This window comes from Silene latifolia, chromosome 1 (genome assembly GCF_048544455.1).
Source record: "Silene latifolia isolate original U9 population chromosome 1, ASM4854445v1, whole genome shotgun sequence".
NCBI lineage: Eukaryota > Viridiplantae > Streptophyta > Magnoliopsida > Caryophyllales > Caryophyllaceae > Silene > Silene latifolia.
In genome coordinates, this window is record NC_133526.1 from 129,552,380 (window position 1) to 129,571,338 (window position 18,959).

At 42.6% G+C, this 18,959-nt stretch overlaps 1 long non-coding RNA gene across 2 annotated transcripts; it reads right to left on the reverse strand.

The window, feature by feature from the left end:
* Positions 1-125: 125 nt before the first annotated feature.
* Positions 126-18,660, reverse strand: LOC141602914 (uncharacterized). 2 transcript variants are annotated; one of them, XR_012524920.1, is made up of 3 exons: positions 18,576-18,660; positions 642-679; positions 126-474 (listed from the first exon to the last, which is right to left on the reverse strand). It is a non-coding gene; the product is annotated as an uncharacterized LOC141602914 (long non-coding RNA). The 2 variants fall into 2 exon arrangements; XR_012524869.1 differs by having other exon boundaries at positions 18,562-18,650.
* Positions 18,661-18,959: the final 299 nt, after the last annotated feature.

Below are 18,959 nucleotides of genomic sequence, written 5' to 3' on the forward strand. Positions count from 1 at the left end.
ACTCACAAACCCCTAAAAAACACAACAAGAATAGAACCTTATGAGTTTAAAACCCAGATACGATTATCACTCAAAAGCAATTAAAAGTTCTTGAATAGTGCATATAATAGATAAATAAAAGGCTATAGGGCCTGCATCAAGAACTTTTTAACACATTCTGTTACCAAGACAAGACAATGAGATCAAATTACGAATATGTATACTACCTATGATTCTTTAATTCTTTCAAATAAAGAATATCAAGAACACCCTAAAAGAAATCTAGGCCATTAAAAATAGGAGCACATAATAAGCATTAAAAAAACATCTACAAATAACAGAACATGGCACATTCCAAGCTTACGTAATATTAATCATTAGATTGTCCCTGATGGCCTGATCTCTCCGCATCAACTTGGTTCGAAGATTTATAGAAGACAGGCAGCAGCTTTCGTATCTCTAGAAGCTTTGGTCAAGGTTGTGTGAGAGACCAAACTGTCGGAGATGTCGCCACCGCTTGGTAAGTGATGAGTGGTGCGTAGAATTTGAAAATGAGAAAAACAAACTAAGGCCTATAAACTTTAATTAAACCAGTATCAAACTAAAATAATACCTCAAAAACAAAAGAAAAAAAAGGGGGGCTTTGTAAATGAGAATCATACTTTGAGATGTGTTAGCATTCATAATCTCAGCAGCATTCCTACAAAACACATGTGTGGACAAGGCCCTCGGGAACTGCGTCCGAGGGATCCACACTAGGCATAATCGACTCGAGGTTCTTTCGAATCGAATTAAGACATATTAGAGTTGCCACCAAGTTTTTTGGGAACTTGGAACCGTTCAAGTCAACTTTACACCTTTCATCAAAAAGCTTAAAGCCAATCGACTACGAGTGATTAAAGATAAAGACTTGTACCCTATATCACTCGATTTGAATGACTCTCGTAATCCAATGGTATTTAGACGGATCCGCAAACCATAGATGTTGAGTAAGGGGTGAGGGTACGTGTTGGGAAGCCCATAAGGACACCCAACCCCGCCCGTCGGTAACGGCCTCTACTAAGTCAAGTGTCGGATTTCAAACAAGGTCATAGCTACTACGATGTATGAAATGCAAACGTTGTTTTAACCCTATCATGTGACAACAATTTCTATGTCGTTTTAGATGCAACTAAACTAACTTTGTCAAAGTTGTAATTTAGCATGTGGGTTGATTGATCTAACAACATACAAACGAAACAAACAAGGCTTGATGGGGAATGGGGGAGCCGTTGGGATCTACCTATTACAAACCAGGCATTTCATGCCGACACAACAACAAATTAAAGATACAACTCGATCTAAATACAAAGCTATACACACGACGCAATACATGACACCACACACGGCCGTTGGCCTAGAAAACCGTGCACATGAGGGGTGGCCCACGGCTCACATGACACACGGCCTTGGGTGACTCCTCGTAATGTGTGCTTTCACTTAATCCCATCGAATTAGACATAGGGCTACGCACCAAAGCATGCATTAGCATAAACCGGGCCATGTTGCTTTAAACAACATGCGGTTTACTACGCTCCTACAAGCATTGGGGAACAACCGTCTAACCAAACAAGACTAAGGTTTTTAGAAAAGGTTTTGACTCAATAAAAGTAAAACAAACTTGAAAGATTACAACTCGATAAACAAACTGTAAATTACAAGCTACAAAACAACAAAGAACAAATGATAAACAAAAAAAGAGAAACGAAATAAGAAAGCCAAAACACACGGCCAACTCATGGCCCAAACCAACGACAACCCTCACGGCCAAGACAAGGCCAACCTAGTTCCTAAGTTAGGTTCATTAGTCAGATCGAGTGATTGCAAAACGGATTAGAAAACGATGATATAAAAGGTCGAAAAAGCTTCGCTTACGATCGAGTGTTCCACACGGCCCAAAGGGGTTGAATTAGGTCAAGTTTGCAAATTAGATTAACTCATCGAGTGTTAATAAGAAGGTGCTAATCACGCACTCTTATACTAGCGAGAAATTAGGTGAAAGAGAAAGATGCGTTCAATTATTTACAGAATTGTTAGTTGATTTGTAAAGCTATGTCGATGCACCCTAATGTGTCTAATTAGGTTATTAAATTAATTTAAAGTCATCTAAATACGTCATAGGTTAACAATCAGAGGTTAAACTAACATACAACGGGTCCTAGGGTATGTCGATTTGGCCGAAACAATAAGGGGGTCAAAAGCGAAGATCGAAGTTAGAAACTTGTTTTATTTATGCCCTACCTTGAACACGAGGATATGTAAAAGAGACGGGGGTGTACGACCGATAGAAGTAGCGGTTTCTTTTCCCATCGCAAGTCAACGCGGGTGTTCATGGTGGTATTTTAACTCATACTCGGACTAACTAGTTTCATAGTTAATTTAAAACAATCGATGAACAAACGAAAAAACAAACAAAAAAACAAGACAAATAAAAAGCATAAAAACAAACGAAATAAAAGGGAAAAGAAGAGGATTTGATGCACCCTCAACCTACATGTATCGTTGACACCGTCTTAGGTCGTAATCGATGGTAGATTTTATCTCGAGAGGCCGTCGTCGACGAAGAATAAAGCAAACACGCGTTTTGGAAACTTTCTGGACAGCGATTTTCAAACGATGATATCTCCCTCGTTTCACGACGAAAATTCGATTTGAAAGATGTTTTGGAAACTAGAAAGAGAGGAGAACAGGGATCTTAAAGCAACCCCTGCTCGTTTTGGGTTATTGGGCACGAAAAACGAGTACAAACAGAACTGGACAGACAAGAAGAAACCGCGAAAACAGAGTGTTATTTCACTCTGTTTTTCGAGGGATTTCGTGTACTCTCAAGGGCAATTTGGCTCGTAATTCTTTGTCTAATGTGTAGATGGATGTTATGTGGTTAATTAGGAACAAGAAACTCAAATTTTTATGAAGGTTTGATGGAGGAACGAATGGGTTTTCGAAGAGGACACACAAACAGTTTCAGTTTGTGTGTCGGTTTTGTTTAGGGTTTTTGGAGGATGTTTAGGGTTTGTTTCTGAGGTTTAAAGCTTGTAGGTTATGGTAGGATGTATGGAAAACTTATAGGAATGAATGTATGGTGAAGGGGTGGTATTTATATGGAGTTAAAATAGGTTAAAAGAGAGGGAGGAGCAATCGGGCTTGCTCACGGATGGCTGCTGTCCATCGGTTTTTGTGAGGGTTTGAGAGGGGTTTTCTTGGTGATTAAGATAGGATAATATGGGTAGGATACTAGGGTATGGGTTAGGGTTAATGGGTACGGGTCTTGGTAGTGTTTGGAGCGGGTTTGGGCTTGGGAATCGAGCTGCCAAAACAGGGGCTGCTCGGTTTATGCGTGGGCTGTTGGGACGATTTGGGGTTGGAATTTGGGCCATGGATAGGGGGTTCGAACAAGGGTGGATGGGTATTGGTCTAGGTGGGTTAGTGTACTCGAGATTCGTGCCAATTCGTAAAGGAAACGGGCTCAAAAACCGAGCTAAAACCGAGCTCAAAAACAAGTGTTCAAAACGAGTTTTCTTCGCTTTTCAAATCGATTTTTCAAATCAAATAACCCATTAAAATAAATGACTTTTCAAATCAAATATACTCATAAAATGATTTTTCAAATCAATTATTTATTTTATTTTCAATAAAATAAACTTGGGAAAATAAATTCAAAATAAAATAAAATAAATTGAATTTACCTAAAAAGCCATAATTTAAATATCATTTAAATTAACAAAATGAACCCACTTAAAAAAACATTAATTTAAATATCATTTAAATTAATAAATTACTTCATCGACGACGCCCATTCTACCTCGTAAAACGAGCTCCAAATAATGACAATGACAACTAACGAATACATGTGTCCTATCATCATCGGGTGTTTGTCGGGTTCTCTATAAATTCCAATATCGACGGATACGGGTATCTACAGAGCCCCCACTTTGACTGAGGCTTGGACAAGGCGAAAGTCAAAGTACACCCCAGGTCCCTCTCGACCTGAGGATTCTTCGGGTCGTTTATAGTCCATTAGACTTGCGTATATAAGCTCTTGACCATAAGAAGAGATCATACCCGAAACTTCGCTGGGACCGACTCTTGCTTCGTTGCGTCGAATTATCATCGTTGGTCATCGACCCATAAATTGCATAAATGGTGGATTGAGCCTTATCCTCGGCGCCTACGTATCCGTTTCGACGGAATCAAACTGCGTCGTAGTTCGGCAAGAATCGCCGACACTTGCCCAAAGTTTATCATCTGCTTTGGCGTTTGTCCAAAACTCATCATATGCTTGACATTTGCCCAAAATTTATCATCTCACGGCACTTGTCCGAATGGACGGGACTTTCCGAGGAGGTTGCCGCCGCTTTCATCATTTGCTTTCAGCTACGGAATTCTTCCATTTCATACTCTTGTATTGAATTGAATTCTTGGTGGATGTCCTCCTTTTCATCTTGGCAATGGTCTCTCGAAGCCAACGGCTTCGAGCCCCCGATTTGAATGGCTCTAAAGTCGAAGACTTTAGAGCCCCGATTGAAGCATATCCTGCTACATTTGAAAACACAAAAACGCACTTGCAATAATCATCACATAAGCACATTTGGATCATCGATCTTGAAATTGGATCATTTGAAATCTTTGGGTCATCGACCCGAAAATTGAATTTGAAGTTTTTGAATGATTGGGTCATCGACCAGAATTTTTGAATTTGAAAATTTTGGTATGTTGGGCCATCGACCCAAAAAATTGAATTTGAGGTTTTTGAATTTTGAAAGATTGGATCATCGACCCGGAAAGATTCTACTACTTGGATCATCTATCCACAATATGCAAAAAAAGTTTTTTGAAATGTCGGAATTTTGAACTTTTGAAATGTCGGAATTTTGAACTTTTGAAATTGAACTTTTGAAATTATTTTTTGAAATCGAACCTTGATGGGTGAGCATGAAATACGACTCAGACACTTTGTATGACTCGTAAACCACGTGGGCGTAGCCCGCTACCGCAAAACAAAAAAGGAAAATAAAACTGTAAGTGTGCACGGGTTTGAATTCAAATATGGACTTGTCGAGGGTAGAAATGTAAATCGGCCGTTCCGGCGCTCCCCAAAACGCGATAGATGTGCGAAAACCCGATGTATCATGCCAAAGACTGGTGTGAGCTGGGGCGGGCCTAAGAGGCGCGCGACCCAAGGCCCACACGGCTCAAAAACGGCACCCTAGGGGTGTCATCCTAGGTGCTTCCTTCCCTTATACTTTCTATATATAAGGAAGAGCTGTACTGCCAAATTTATTCTGCTTTTCCCCCAAACTGGTGCAAATAACATAAATCATTATAAATAATCTAGCGAGTGCTATGCGAGCATGGGAGACCGACTTCACTAGCGCAGAGAGACAAGAATTAAAGACCGTTCACTTGGCGCAATTACTTCCCTTACGCCAAATCCCCCTTCAACCTGCGCTGTTGGAACACTGCCTTAGCTACTGGAATCCTTACAACCATGTCTTCGCTTTTCCTGAGGGGGAGATCTGCCCTCTACCCGAAGAGTTTTCTGCCCTTGGAGGATGGGATGCTGAGGCCATACCGGCTATACCTAAATTTCATTCAGGGTGGCGTGGAACATATCTAGACTGCCTTGGCCTTTCCAGGACGGAGTCTGAGGGGGTAGTGACTGGTGACGAAGTCAACCTTTTTGCTATTCATAGGAGATTTTGTATCTTGCGGAACAGTACTTCACTGCCAGCGTACTGCCGCAGGGGCCTTTGGATTGATCATGTTACACCTTTATGTCTTCGAAGGTAGGATGAACAAGACAACTTGTGTAGGACAAGCGAAGCTTTTGTCTATTGTGTCTCAGATGGAGACGGGACATAACCCTTCCTGGATTATTCTCGCTGAAACTCTTCGAGGTTTAGATGCTAAGAAAATGAACCCTGGTGCCGATTGGTCGGGATGCTCCCGTCTATTGCAGGTAATAAGATTTATTCTCTTGATTTCGCATCCTTAATTGATTTTCTTTTTACCACAATTCTTGTGTTATTGCCACGATTTTGTCACGATTTTGCTGCATTCTGCCACGATTTTGCTGTATTCTGCCACGATTTTGCTGTATTCTGCCACGATTCCCGTCACAAATCCGTTTTTCTTCTTTTCCTTTTTTTTTCTCTTTTTTCCGTTTCTTTTTTTTTTTTCACGTTTTTTTTTCTTTTTCTTTTTTTTTTCTCTTTTTTTCTTTTTTTCGTCTTTTTTCTTTTTTTTTTCTTTTCTTTTTTCGTCTTTTTCATTTTTTCTTTTTTTCAGGTGTGGCTTTGCGAGAGATTTTGGCTCTTCGCCCCGCCGCGTGAGCCCAGCTCGTATCTCGCTCGTATGCTGACTATGCGTGCCAAGCGGTATGAGGACGAGCATCAAAATGACCTTGCCTATTGGCGAAACAAACTGACAGGAGGGGAAGGTCGCCCTCTGTGCTGGTTCATGCCTTGGCTTCGCCTCAAATCCTTTACTATCCTTCCGGAAGATGACAAACCAGACGTTTGCAACTACTGGGTTTAGAGAGGTCTATCCACATTTACCCTGACCGCGTCCTGCGTCAGATGGGCCGCAGACAAATGATTCCCAAGTGTGAGGCTGTTCTGGGACGAGCAAGAGAGCTGAATTCCTCTATATGTGATGATTGGCTCAAGAGGTGGCGCCAAAGGCGTCTTTGGTACGTATCTGCGCGCCCTCAGACTACCTGGGTATCCCCGTCTTATATTAGATAGCTTAAAGAGAAGACCGAATCAGGTAAGGATTTGTGTCGGAAGGATGAGCTTGTCGACATCAAATATTATGACAAAAGCAGAAACAGTCGCGACTTCTTTGTTAACGATTTTTCGTCTGCATCTGGACCCGAAACTAAGACTGAGAAGACTCCTAAGACAGACTCACAGGCGACAGGTGTGTGGAAACGGTTGGGTTCAAGGGTGCACTCGGGCTCAGCCTTAGAAGGGAGGCTTGGTCCTCGCTTGAGTGTAAAAGATAGGCTGGGCCCTCGGGAGGAAATGACAATCCCTCCTAAGAAGCGCGCTAGACAGAACGCAACTACCCCTCCTCTGCAGGAGCCTCGGTCACGTGACCCAAAGGGCAAAGGGAAAAAGAAGATGTAGGAGCCTTCGACTCCAATTTATTATTTGAATACTACTACTTATTATTTGTTGCTTGCCGTGCGTTTTTTTTTTGGATGTTGTAATGGGCATCGCCCGATTTTAATAAGACTTACTATTTATTAAAATTCCCAGTTTCTGCATAAAATTTCATTTTATTTAAAAGAAGGGTCGGTTGTACTCTTTTAAAGAGCTGCCTACGTATCTGTTATCAACAGAATCAAACCGAGCTCGTAGTTCCACAAAACAAACGCGCTACAATCATCGATTTATAACGCACAAAAAGCAGCGAAGCAAAAGTGCCGCGGCCTAGACTCGCTCACGAGCACTGCAATTCAAAATTTTATTTTACGACATTGAGAATGAGTCCTACGGATAGTATTTCTTCAGTTGATCCAAATTCGTTGGATTCGCAAAGTCATTTCCATCTAGATCTGTTAGTCTGACTGCGCCTCCCGATAATATCTTCTTTACCAGGTAAGGACCGGCCCAGTTCGGCTTGAATTTTCCCCTCGGGTCAATTGGTAGTAAAGCGCGAACGGACTTTAGGACCAAATCCCCATCCTTTATTCCTCGAGGTTTCACCTTTTTGTTAAATGCCCTTTGTATCCTTTTCTGATAGAGTTGAACATGGTGTAACGCATTTAACCGTCGCTCGTCGAGCATGACCAAGGAATCATACTCGGCTTGCGGCCGGTCGGCCTTCAGGGACCTGACTTTCTAACAGGATCCTTAAAGAAGGTACCTCTAATTCGATAGGCTGAACTGCTTCCATCCCATATGTTAAATAGAACGGAGTTGCTCCAGTGGCTGTGCGAATAGACGTTCTGTATCCCCACAGTGCGAATGGTATCTTCTCTGGCCATTCGCGATAATTGTCGGTCATCTTTCTGAGAATCACAGTGATTGTCTTGTTAGCGGCTTCCACCGCACCATTTGTTTGAGGTCGATATGGTGACGACTTGTGGTGTTTGATTTTATACTTTTCAAGTATTACGACAGTTTCAGCCTGAAAGTGAGTGCCATGGTCGCTAATGAGCTCATGTGGCACCCCATATCTGCAAATGATTTCATTCTGAATGAACTTTGCTACGTGCTTTGCTTGTAGAACTTTGTATGATTTTACTTCTACCCACTTCGTGAAGTAATCGATGGCGACTAGCATGAAACAATGCCCACCTGTTCCAGATGGGTTCACCTTTCCAATAATGTCGATTCCCCATGTTGAGAAGGGCCATGGTGATGTCAAAGTATATAACAGTGATGGCGGCACGTGCTGTATGTTTGCGAAGATTTGGCAATTATGGCAATGTTTGACATATTGGCGACAATCTGTCTCCATCGTGGTCCAATAATACCCTAATCTCATGATTTTACGAACCAGCATATGGGCATTCATGTGTGGGCCACACTCTCCGTCATGGACTTCTTCCATGACTCTTTTCGCAGTTGGTGAGTCTATGCATCGCAGAAAGATATTTTGCGCAGTCTTCTTGTACAATTGTCCGTCATTGGTTCTAACGAACTAAGCGGCTAGCATTCGAATAGCGCGCTTTCCGCGGTTATCCATGTCGGGTGGATACTCTCCTGATTCCTTGAATTTCAGAATAGCATGATACCAAGGTTCGGCCTCGGTTTCTTCTGTGTCTCCGATTACATTAACATAAGCAGGTGATGATCTTCGTTCGACACATATCGGCATAGTATCCATATGATCGGTATGTTGATCGAGCAGCTAGCTTTGATAGTGCATCAAAAACCGGTTTTCGTCTGGGGGAGGTGCACATACTTGACCTCGGCGAACAACTTTTCTAGTTCCTCGATTTTTGCTTGGTACGGAGCCAAGCTATCACTTCGGGTTTTCCACGTCCCGGCCACTTGATTGATCACTAGTGACGAGTCCCCATGTACTACAAGCTTTTTGATGCCTAACTCGAGAGCACTGTGCAAACCGAGTAGGCATGCTTCATATTCAGCCGCGTTATTAGTGACGTTAAATTCCAACTTGATCGAAATAGGAACATGTTCACCTTCCGGTGAAATGAGCAGAACTCCTATCCCGTACCCCCTATAATTCGATGCTCCATCGAAATAGAGGTCCCACGTATCATGGTCTATGTGAACGATATCTTCGTCGGGAAATGACCACGTATCCAAAACCTCAGTTTCTTCTATCGGGTTATCCGCCAGGAAGTCTGCAACCGCCCTTCCCTTTATCACTTTTAGCGGTACATATTTCAGGTCGAACTCGGAAAGCATTAGAGTCCACCTTGACACCCTGCCGTTCAGAACCGGCTTTTCAAACAAGTATTTGATTGGGTCCATCTTCGAGTGGATGCAGACACTATGACTGAGCATGTAGTGCCGTAACTTCTTTGTCGCCCATACTAAAGCCAAACATGTCTTTTCGAGCTGAGTATACTTGATTTCATACTCCAAGAACTTTTTACTAATGTAGTAAATTGCTCTTTCCTCTTTATCGACCGTCTGCGCTAGCATTGCCCCCATTGCAGTATTCGTAACTGTAAGATACAACAAAAGTGGTAACCCAGCCGTTGGTGGGCTAAGCACGGGAGGGGAAGATAGTATTTCTTTGATCTTATCGAACGCAGCTTGACAGTGATCATCCCATACGACGTGTTCCCCGACCTTCAATTTCTTGAAAATTGGCTCGCATATCATCGTTAGCCTTGCCACGAACCGACTTATATATTGGATTCTTCCCAGGAAACCTCGAATTTCCTTCTCGGTTTTCGGGTGAGGCATTTCCATTATGGCCTTTATCTTCGATGGGTCCACCTCGATGCCACGGTGGCTAACGATGTGACCCAACAGTTTGCCGGATGTGACTCCGAATGCGCATTTTTGTGGATTCAACCTCATGTTATACTTGCGCAATCGTTCGAAGAATTTGCGTAGTGTACCAAGGTGGCCATCACGCTCCTTTGACTTGACAATCATGTCGTCGACATAAACCTCGACCTCCTTGTGCATCAAATCATGTAACAATGTTGTCGCGGTCCTCTGGTATGTAGCCCCTGCGTTTATCAACCCAAAAGGCATTACTGTGTAGCAATAGGTTCCCCATTGCGTTCTGAACGCAGTCTTATGCATATCTTCTTTCGCCATCTTGATCTGATTATAACCGGCGTACCCATCCATAAAGGATAGTAACGCGTGTTTTGCCGTGTTGTCAACTAGGATGTCGATGTGAGGTAATGGGAAATCGTCCTTCGGACTTGCCTTGTTTAAATCCCTAAGTCAACACAAACCCGAACTTTACCATCTTTCTTAGGCACTTTGAACGACGTTAGCCACCCAAATCCGAGTATTCGACACCTTGATGAACCCAGCTTTGAGTTGCTTGTCGATTTCTTCTTTGACCTTCGGAGACCAATCTGTATGCATTTTGCGTAGTTTCGCTTGACCGTATATCCTGGCTTGATTGGGATCCTGTGTTCCGCAATTTCCCTATCAATGCCTGGCATGTCTCTGTAGGACCATGCGAAAACATCTTTGAACTCATGCAACAAATCAATGAACCCTTGTCTTTCAGTGGGACTTAAAGTAGTTCCTATTTTAAGCTCCTGTGGTTCTAAGGTTGTACCTACATTGATAGTTTCGGTATCTTCGATGATCGAAGTTTTCTGTTCGTACTCTTCCAACCCTTTTATCAACTGTAGAGGCGGTTCCATTTCTTCTTCTTTTTCTTCTTCGACCAACTTCTCATCCTCGACCTCAGTCTCAATGTCATTATTAAAACAATCATTTTCAAAATTTGAATTGCAATGTAAGTAAGACGAGTCGTAAGCAAACTGGTTCATATTATTATTGATTTGAAATTGCGCGAAATGCGCTAACATTTGAGCCAACTGGTCAGAGCTCAGCGGCGAGATAGGGGTATTCGGGACAGGCCCCGGAATACCACCATTAGGAAAAGGTGCATAGGAAGGGAAAGCTAGGGGAGGGGTATTTTCAACACCTGACTCCTTAGACTCAATCTTAGGACCTAATTCAGACTCGGACTCGGACTCACTCGGACTCGAATCGGTAACATCATCTGGCTTGAACATCTCTCATTCTCCCGTTGTCAACTTGAAAAGAAGTCCTTTGTTGTCAGTCCACTTGATTGTTTTCCGCCATCCCGTGTTGGTCCTAAGAGGATCCACATCGGTGATGAGGGTAGATGGGTCAAATCGCTCGCTCCTCAGGATCATGCTTACCAAATCTTCGTTTGGTATTGGTGATTTCTTCTCTTCACCGAAAAGGAGACCCATGGCGTTCTCGTCATTTATTGGATCCGGTTTGGTTTCTATTGGCATCACGGTTAGAATATCTTCAGGGATGTAGTAGCAATCTTGGAATACTTCGATTCCTGGGACCATGATGTTATTCTTTAGGTCGAAGATAGGTTCGGGGAAGTCCATGCAAGGGAGTTCTTCTCCAGCTTTCACGAAGTGACCATTGAGAGTTAGGTGATACGGTCCCATTTTAATATCTCGATCTTCGATCGTCCTTCCCCTCTTTTCCCGTAGATCTTTCTCAGTGGGCTCATATCCAAGCCCGAACGTTACTCCCTTGGCTACGGGTGGTTTCAACTTGAAAGCCTCCTCCCTTCTAGGATATAAAGAGAAACCGAAGTACTTCCCAGTTTTGAGAATCACCTCACAGACATGACTTCCCGTATATAGATCCATATTTTCTGCTTCGGAGTTCAGCTCGATCATGTTGACAATCTCGAAACCACATGCGTCATTGGCAGTTTCGACCCTTACTTCAGAAGTAATGTCTCCTCCTGCCACAGTAATTGGCGTGGCGTCAATGGTGACGGTTTTGCCATTGAGTGGGACCTTGATTTTTCGATGCAGCGTTGATGTTACGGCCCTTGCAAGCATGGATCCGGGCCTTCCCAACAATAAGTTGAAGGATGAGCAAATGTCAATTACTTGGCAATTTATTTTCTTTTCCACTTGCCCGATCCAGTACTACCAGTCGACAAGTCCACTCACTCGACGCACGGCCATCGAATGCCCGGACTGTCTGTGTAGTGGGGATGAAGTCATTCTTCTCCAAGCCCAGAATGTGCGCCGTTTTCAGAGGGAGTACGTTGACAGCCGATCCGTCGTCAACCAAGGTCATAGGGATATGCTTGTTGAGACACACGGTAGCAATATAGAGGGCCAGGTTATGTCGAGGCCCGAACGGTGGCAAATCTTCGTCGGAGAATGTCACATCGTTGGTAATCTGAGGCCGATTCTGGGCGATGTGAGTGACCATGTCCGCAGGAGTAGTATTTGACGACACGGTCATGTTCATCAAAGGTTGTAACAAAGCTTGACGATGCTCGAAAGAGCTTAGGATAAGTTGCCAGATAGATACGTCGGCTTTAGTCTTTTGGAGTTGCTTGATGAGGGAAGCCTCAGAGGTCGACCCTTCACCAAGAACTTCGACCACTGCCGGCTCTTTTTGAGGCGTCTTGTTCGGGGTATCCTTAGCTTTCTCCACACGATATGGGCGTCCGGATCTAGTCAAATGGTTTGACTCTAGGGCATCTTGCCTCACCTTTAAGATTTTTTCTTGGGTGTGAGGGATTATCGCGCCATTGACGAGGTAAACATCATCCTCGTCATCAGCCCAAACGCCATTGATGTCATTGCCGCTTCGGAGTATGTAAGGAGTAAAATCGACAACAAAATCCCCGAATGTAATCTCGTTTCTCGAGCTTGGTAGGAATTCGGAGCAATCTACGAATATTCTTCCGACGAAAACCCCTTTTAGACGACATGGGCGAATCAAGTGAGAGTAATCGACACTATCTTCGGTAGAGACAAAGTTAGTGTGGTCGCCAAACGGATTGGTGACGTTATTGGGCTTTATGGCCGGGATTGGGAGCGTTCCGTTCTCAATCATATCTTGAATTTCGTGCTTTAGTCTAAAGCACCTTTCAGTATCGTGTCCTTTCCCTTGATGAAAGGCACAGTAGGCATTCGGTTTGTACCATTTGCCTTGTTGTTCAGCAGGTGGATCCGGAGTTGGACCAATGGGCTTCAACTTTCCTTGGGCCATGAGCCTTTTGAGAGCATAGGCGTAAGTGCACCCGATATCGGTGAATACCCTCGGAGCTTGGCGCGGAGGCCTTTTTGACTGTCCATCTAAGAGATTGACAGTTTCAACAAAGTGGGCCGCTGCGGGCGCTTTTGCTTTAGATGACGAAGCCCCTTGGTATCTCTTTGGCTTCTCAGCTTCAGCAATTCGGACATCGTCCTCTACCTTTATCCCGATCCTTATCAATTCTTTGAAAGAACCAAAATTCTGGTATTTCAGAGCATTACGGTAAATAGGTCGTAAATTCTTCACGAACTTATCTACCATTTCAACTTCATCAGGCTTCTTAGCTAACTTCACGCTTTCAGCGCGCCATCTTGCGAGGAATTCAGTAAAGCCCTCTTTCTCCTTTTGCGTCATCACCTCCAAAGTTCATATGTTGGTTTGAATCTCAACATTGTCAGCATAGTGCTTACAGAACTCCACCGTAATATCTTCGAAAGTGGGGAAGTTCTTGAGGTCCAGATTATAGAACCACGCCTTTGGGTGTTCACCCAGAGATTGGGCGAAAATTTCAGAGAGCATATCAGCAGGTACTCCCTTCAGTGCTAAGTATCCTTTATAGGCCTTAACATGGTGGACTGGATCTTCGGTGCCCTTGAACTTTGGGATGTCAGTGAGTACCATGTTCGTGGGCAGCTTATCCTGAACCGGGGCGTAGGCCCTAGCATTCTCATAGTGGATGTTCTTCCCCTGGGAGAGCTTCAAACGGTCTTCGATGAACTTGAACCGTTTCTCCAGATCAGTCAGTGGTGGAGGGGGTGGAGGTGAATCTTCACTCAGCTTAGATTCGATTGCATCCATTCTAGTCATCATGAGGTTCACGGCCTCAGTAAGCTTGTTAACAACATCTTCCATTGCTTGACGTCGGGTTTTTGGCGGCCTTTCTACAAGAAAACCCCGTACTGAGTCAATATTTAAAGTAAGAGCCCCTGCACACTTAAGGACTCGACCCCAACTTGACTCGAACAAAGACTCGACTTGAGATTGATTAACAAGGATTCGACTCACGGTTTGATTTAGACATTTAGACTCGACAAAACGACATGACTCAAACTGTCATAACTCGATTCTAAACTGGACTTGGTGTGACTAAACCCGTGATTGGGCTAACATAGCCCATGGGTTCGAGTGAAAACGTCCTAAAGGGCCTAGCTTGGACGTTTTTTGTGGACTATCCTGGACCAAAAGGTCGACCAACATGACTCGAAGCCCAAGAGGTGAGCTTGGGTGACCCAACAAGGTCGTGTTCTAGACTCTTAGAACGAAACAAACCCGGCCTAACACGGCCATGACCCGGACACGACTCGACGCATTTCATGCTTGGTTGAGGTTCGAGAAACATTTGGATTGATTTTGGAAAATGAAGGATTGATTGGAAATTGAGATTTGAAATGGGCAGCATGCCGGCTATAAAAGCTCATTTTGGGCCGAAAATTCTAGTCCTATTTGGGCAGCATTCCGCGTTTTTAAAACCATGCTATTTCGAAAATATGTTGTTCAAAAGTTCGGTTTTGAAAAGGACATGGGAATTTTCGAAAATAAAGACTCGGGAAAACATATTGCACATTGTCATTCTCATGTTATAAGGATGTATGCTCCTAGACATCTCTAAGTCTCGGCAAGTCTTCTACAAGAAGGTCTATGCCCTCCATCCTTTTGCGGTCTTATAGAGCAAGGTGTCTTAAGGTAAAGTACCTAGAAGATCGTCCCCACTCCCAAGAACCACGCGAGGCGAAGTGGAAGCGAGCAATGTGCAGCTTCCTGGCATAGTGGGACGTCGCCCCCCACGCATCACGAAGAAACGCTGGGACGGCCCGGGCAAGTCCTTAAGGGTTTATGCATGAATCGTAGCACTATGAGTAATGTTTTACTTTCCAACACTTTCTTTTCAAGTTTCACCTCGGAGGAAAAGACCCTAGAAACACAGTGTAACTAGTCCTCTTTTCCCCAATGAGTCGCCAAACTGTGGACAAGGCCCTCGGGAACTGCGTCCGAGGGATCCACACTAGGCATAATCGACTCGAGGTTCTTTCGAATCGAATTAAGACATATTAGAGTCGCCACCAAGTTTTTTGAGAACTTGGAACCGTTCAAGTCAACTTTACACCTTTCATCAAAAAGCATAAAGCCAATCGACTACGAGTGATTAAAGATAAAAACTTGTACCCTATATCACTCGATTTGAATGACTCTCGTAATCCAATGGTATTTAGACGGATCCGCAAACCATAGATGTTGAGTAAGGGGTGAAGGTACGTGTTGGGAAGCCCATAAGGACACCCAACCCCGCCCGTCGGTAACGGCCTCTACTAAGTCAAGTGTCGGATTTCAAACAAGGTCATAGCTACTACGATGTATGAAATGCAAACGTTGTTTTAACCCTATCATGTGACAACAATTTCTATGTCGTTTTAGATGCAACTAAACTAACTTTGTCAAAGTTGTAATTTAGCATGTGGGTTGATTGATCTAACAACATACAAACGAAACAAACAAGGCTTGATGGGGAATGGGGGAGCCGTTGGGATCTACCTATTACAAACCAGGCATTTCATGCCGACCCAACAACAAATTAAAGATACAACTCGATCTAAATACAAAGCTATACACACGACGCAATACATGACACCACACACGGCCGTTGGCCTAGAAAACCGTGCACATGAGGGGTGGCCCACGGCTCACATGACACACGGCCTTGGGTGACTCCTCGTAATGTGTGCTTTCACTTAATCCCATCGAATTAGACATAGGGCTACGCACCAAAGCATGCATTAGCATAAACCGGGCCATGTTGCTTTAAACAACATGCGGTTTACTACGCTCCTACAAGCATTGGGGAACAACCGTCTAACCAAACAAGACTAAGGTTTTTAGAAAAGGTTTTGACTCAATAAAAGTAAAACAAACTTGAAAGATTACAACTCGATAAACAAACTGTAAATTACAAGCTACAAAACAACAAAGAACAAATGATAAACAAAGAAAGAGAAACGAAATAAGAAAGCCAAAACACACGGCCAACTCACGGCCCAAACCAACGACAACCCTCACGGCCAAGACAAGGCCAACCTAGTTCCTAAGTTAGGTTCATTAGTCAGATCGAGTGATTGCAAAACGGATTAGAAAACGATGATATAAAAAAGGTCAGAAAGCTTCGCTTACGATCGAGTGTTCCACACGGCCCAAAGGGGTTGAATTAGGTCAAGTTTGCAAATTAGATTAACTCATCGAGTGTTAATAAGAAGGTGCTAATCACGCACTCTTATACTAGCGAGAAATTAGGTGAAAGAGAAAGATGCGTTCAATTATTTACAGAATTGTTAGTTGATTTGTAAAGCTATGTCGATGCACCCTAATTTGTCTAATTAGGTTATTAAATTAATTTAAAGTCATCTAAATACGTCATAGGTTAACAATCAGAGGTTAAACTAACATACAACGGGTCCTAGGGTATGTCGATTTGGCCGAAACAATAAGGGGGTCAAAAGCGAAGATCGAAGTTAGAAACTTGTTTTATTTATGCCCTACCTTGAACACGAGGATATGTAAATGAGACGGGGGTGTACGACCGACAGAAGTAGCGGTTTCTTTTCCCATCTCAAGTCAACGCGGGTGTTCATGGTGGTATTTTAACTCATACTCGGACTAACTAGTTTCATAGTTAATTTAAAACAATCGATGAACAAACGAAAAAACAAACAAAAAAACAAGACAAATAAAAAGCATAAAAACAAACGAAATAAAAGGGAAAAGAAGAGGATTTGATGCACCCTCAACCTACATGTATCGTTGACACCGTCTTGGGTCGTAATCGATGGTAGATTTTATCTCGAGAGGCCGTCGTCGACGAAGAATAAAGCAAACACGCTTTTTGGAAACTTTCTGGACAGCGATTTTCAAACGATGATATCTCCCTCGTTTCACGACGAAAATTCGATTTGAAAGATGTTTTGGAAACTAGAAAGAGAGGAGAACAGGGATCTTAAAGCAACCCCTGCTCGTTTTGGGTTACTGGGCACGAAAAACGAGCACAAACAGAACTGGACAGACAAGAAGAAACCGCAAAAACAGAGTGTTATTTCACTCTGTTTTTCGAGGGATTTCGTGTACTCTCAAGGGCAATTTGGCTCGTAATTCTTTGTCTAATGTGTAGATGGATGTTATGTGGTTAATTAGGAACAAGAAACTCGAATTTTTATGAAGGTTTGATGGAGGAACGAATGGGTTTTCGAAGAGGACACACAAACAGTTTCAGTTTGTGTGTCGGTTTTGTTTAGGGTTTTTGGAGGATGTTTAGGGTTTGTTTCTGAGGTTTAAAGCTTGTAGGTGATGGTAGGATGTATGGAGAACTTAGAGTAATGAATGTATGGTGAAGAGGTGGTATTTATAGGGAGTTAAAATAGGTTAAAAGAGAGGGAGGAGCAATCGGGCTTGCTCACGGATGGCTGCTGTCCATCGGTTTTTGTGAGGGTTTGAGAGGGGTTTTCTTGGTGATTAAGCTAGGATAATATGGGTAGGATACTAGGGTATGGGTTAGGGTTAATGGGTACGGGTCTTGGTAGTGTTTGGAGCGGGTTTGGGCTTGGAAATCGAGCTGCCAAAACAGGGGCTGCTCGGTTTATGCGTGGGCTGTTGGGATGATTTGGGGTTGGAATTTGGGCCATGGATAGGGGGTTCGAACAAGGGTGGATGGGTATTGGTCTAGGTGGGTTAGTGTACTCGAGATTCGTGCCAATTCGTAAAAGAAACGGGCTCAAAAACCGAGCTAAAACCGAGCTCAAAAACAAGTGTTCAAAACGAGTTTTCTTCGCTTTTCAAATCGATTTTTCAAATCAAATAACCCATTAAAATAAATGACTTTTCAAATCAAATATACTCATAAAATGATTTTTCAAATCAATTATTTATTTTATTTTCAATAAAATAAACTTGGGAAAATAAATTCAAAATAAAATAAAATAAATTGAATTTACCTAAAAAGCCATAATTTAAATATCATTTAAATTAACAAAATGAACCCACTTAAAAAAACATTAATTTAAATATCATTTAAATTAATAAATTACTTCATCGACGACGCCCATTCTAGCTCGTAAAACGAGCTCCAAATAATGACAATGACAACTAACGAATACATGTGTCCTATCATCATCGGGTGTTTGTCGGGTTCTCTATAAATTCCAATATCGACGGATACGGGTATCTACAACATGCTAGCATTAACATCAAAATCAAACACTTGTCATCTAAAACCAATGAGACAGTAGTGATCTTCAAAACATTAGAAAACAATCATGTTTGATACCATGATGATCTTACAGGAAGTTGTTGTACATGAGTACATCCCCAGTACTATCTTGAAAAGTCAGCAACCATCCCGAAATACAATCCTGCTATATTTAATCAAAAGAAAACCAAAATTAGCTCCAAATTGATTATTGATTAATTGATCAATGAACTTAATTAGCTCCAAACTGATTAAGCCCGCCACAGATTGATTATTGATTGACTATTTTCATATTCAAAACACAAGGCATCGACAATTTAAGTTTCATGAAAGGAAAAATAAGTATGATGAAACTGTCATTAAGTTTTGGGTTTCAAAGTGAAATTAGCAGCATTAGTTACCGAAATCTAATGTACAAGAGAATGATGAGAAAATTAACATCATCGGTTGAATTGCCCATTACATACTATGGAGCC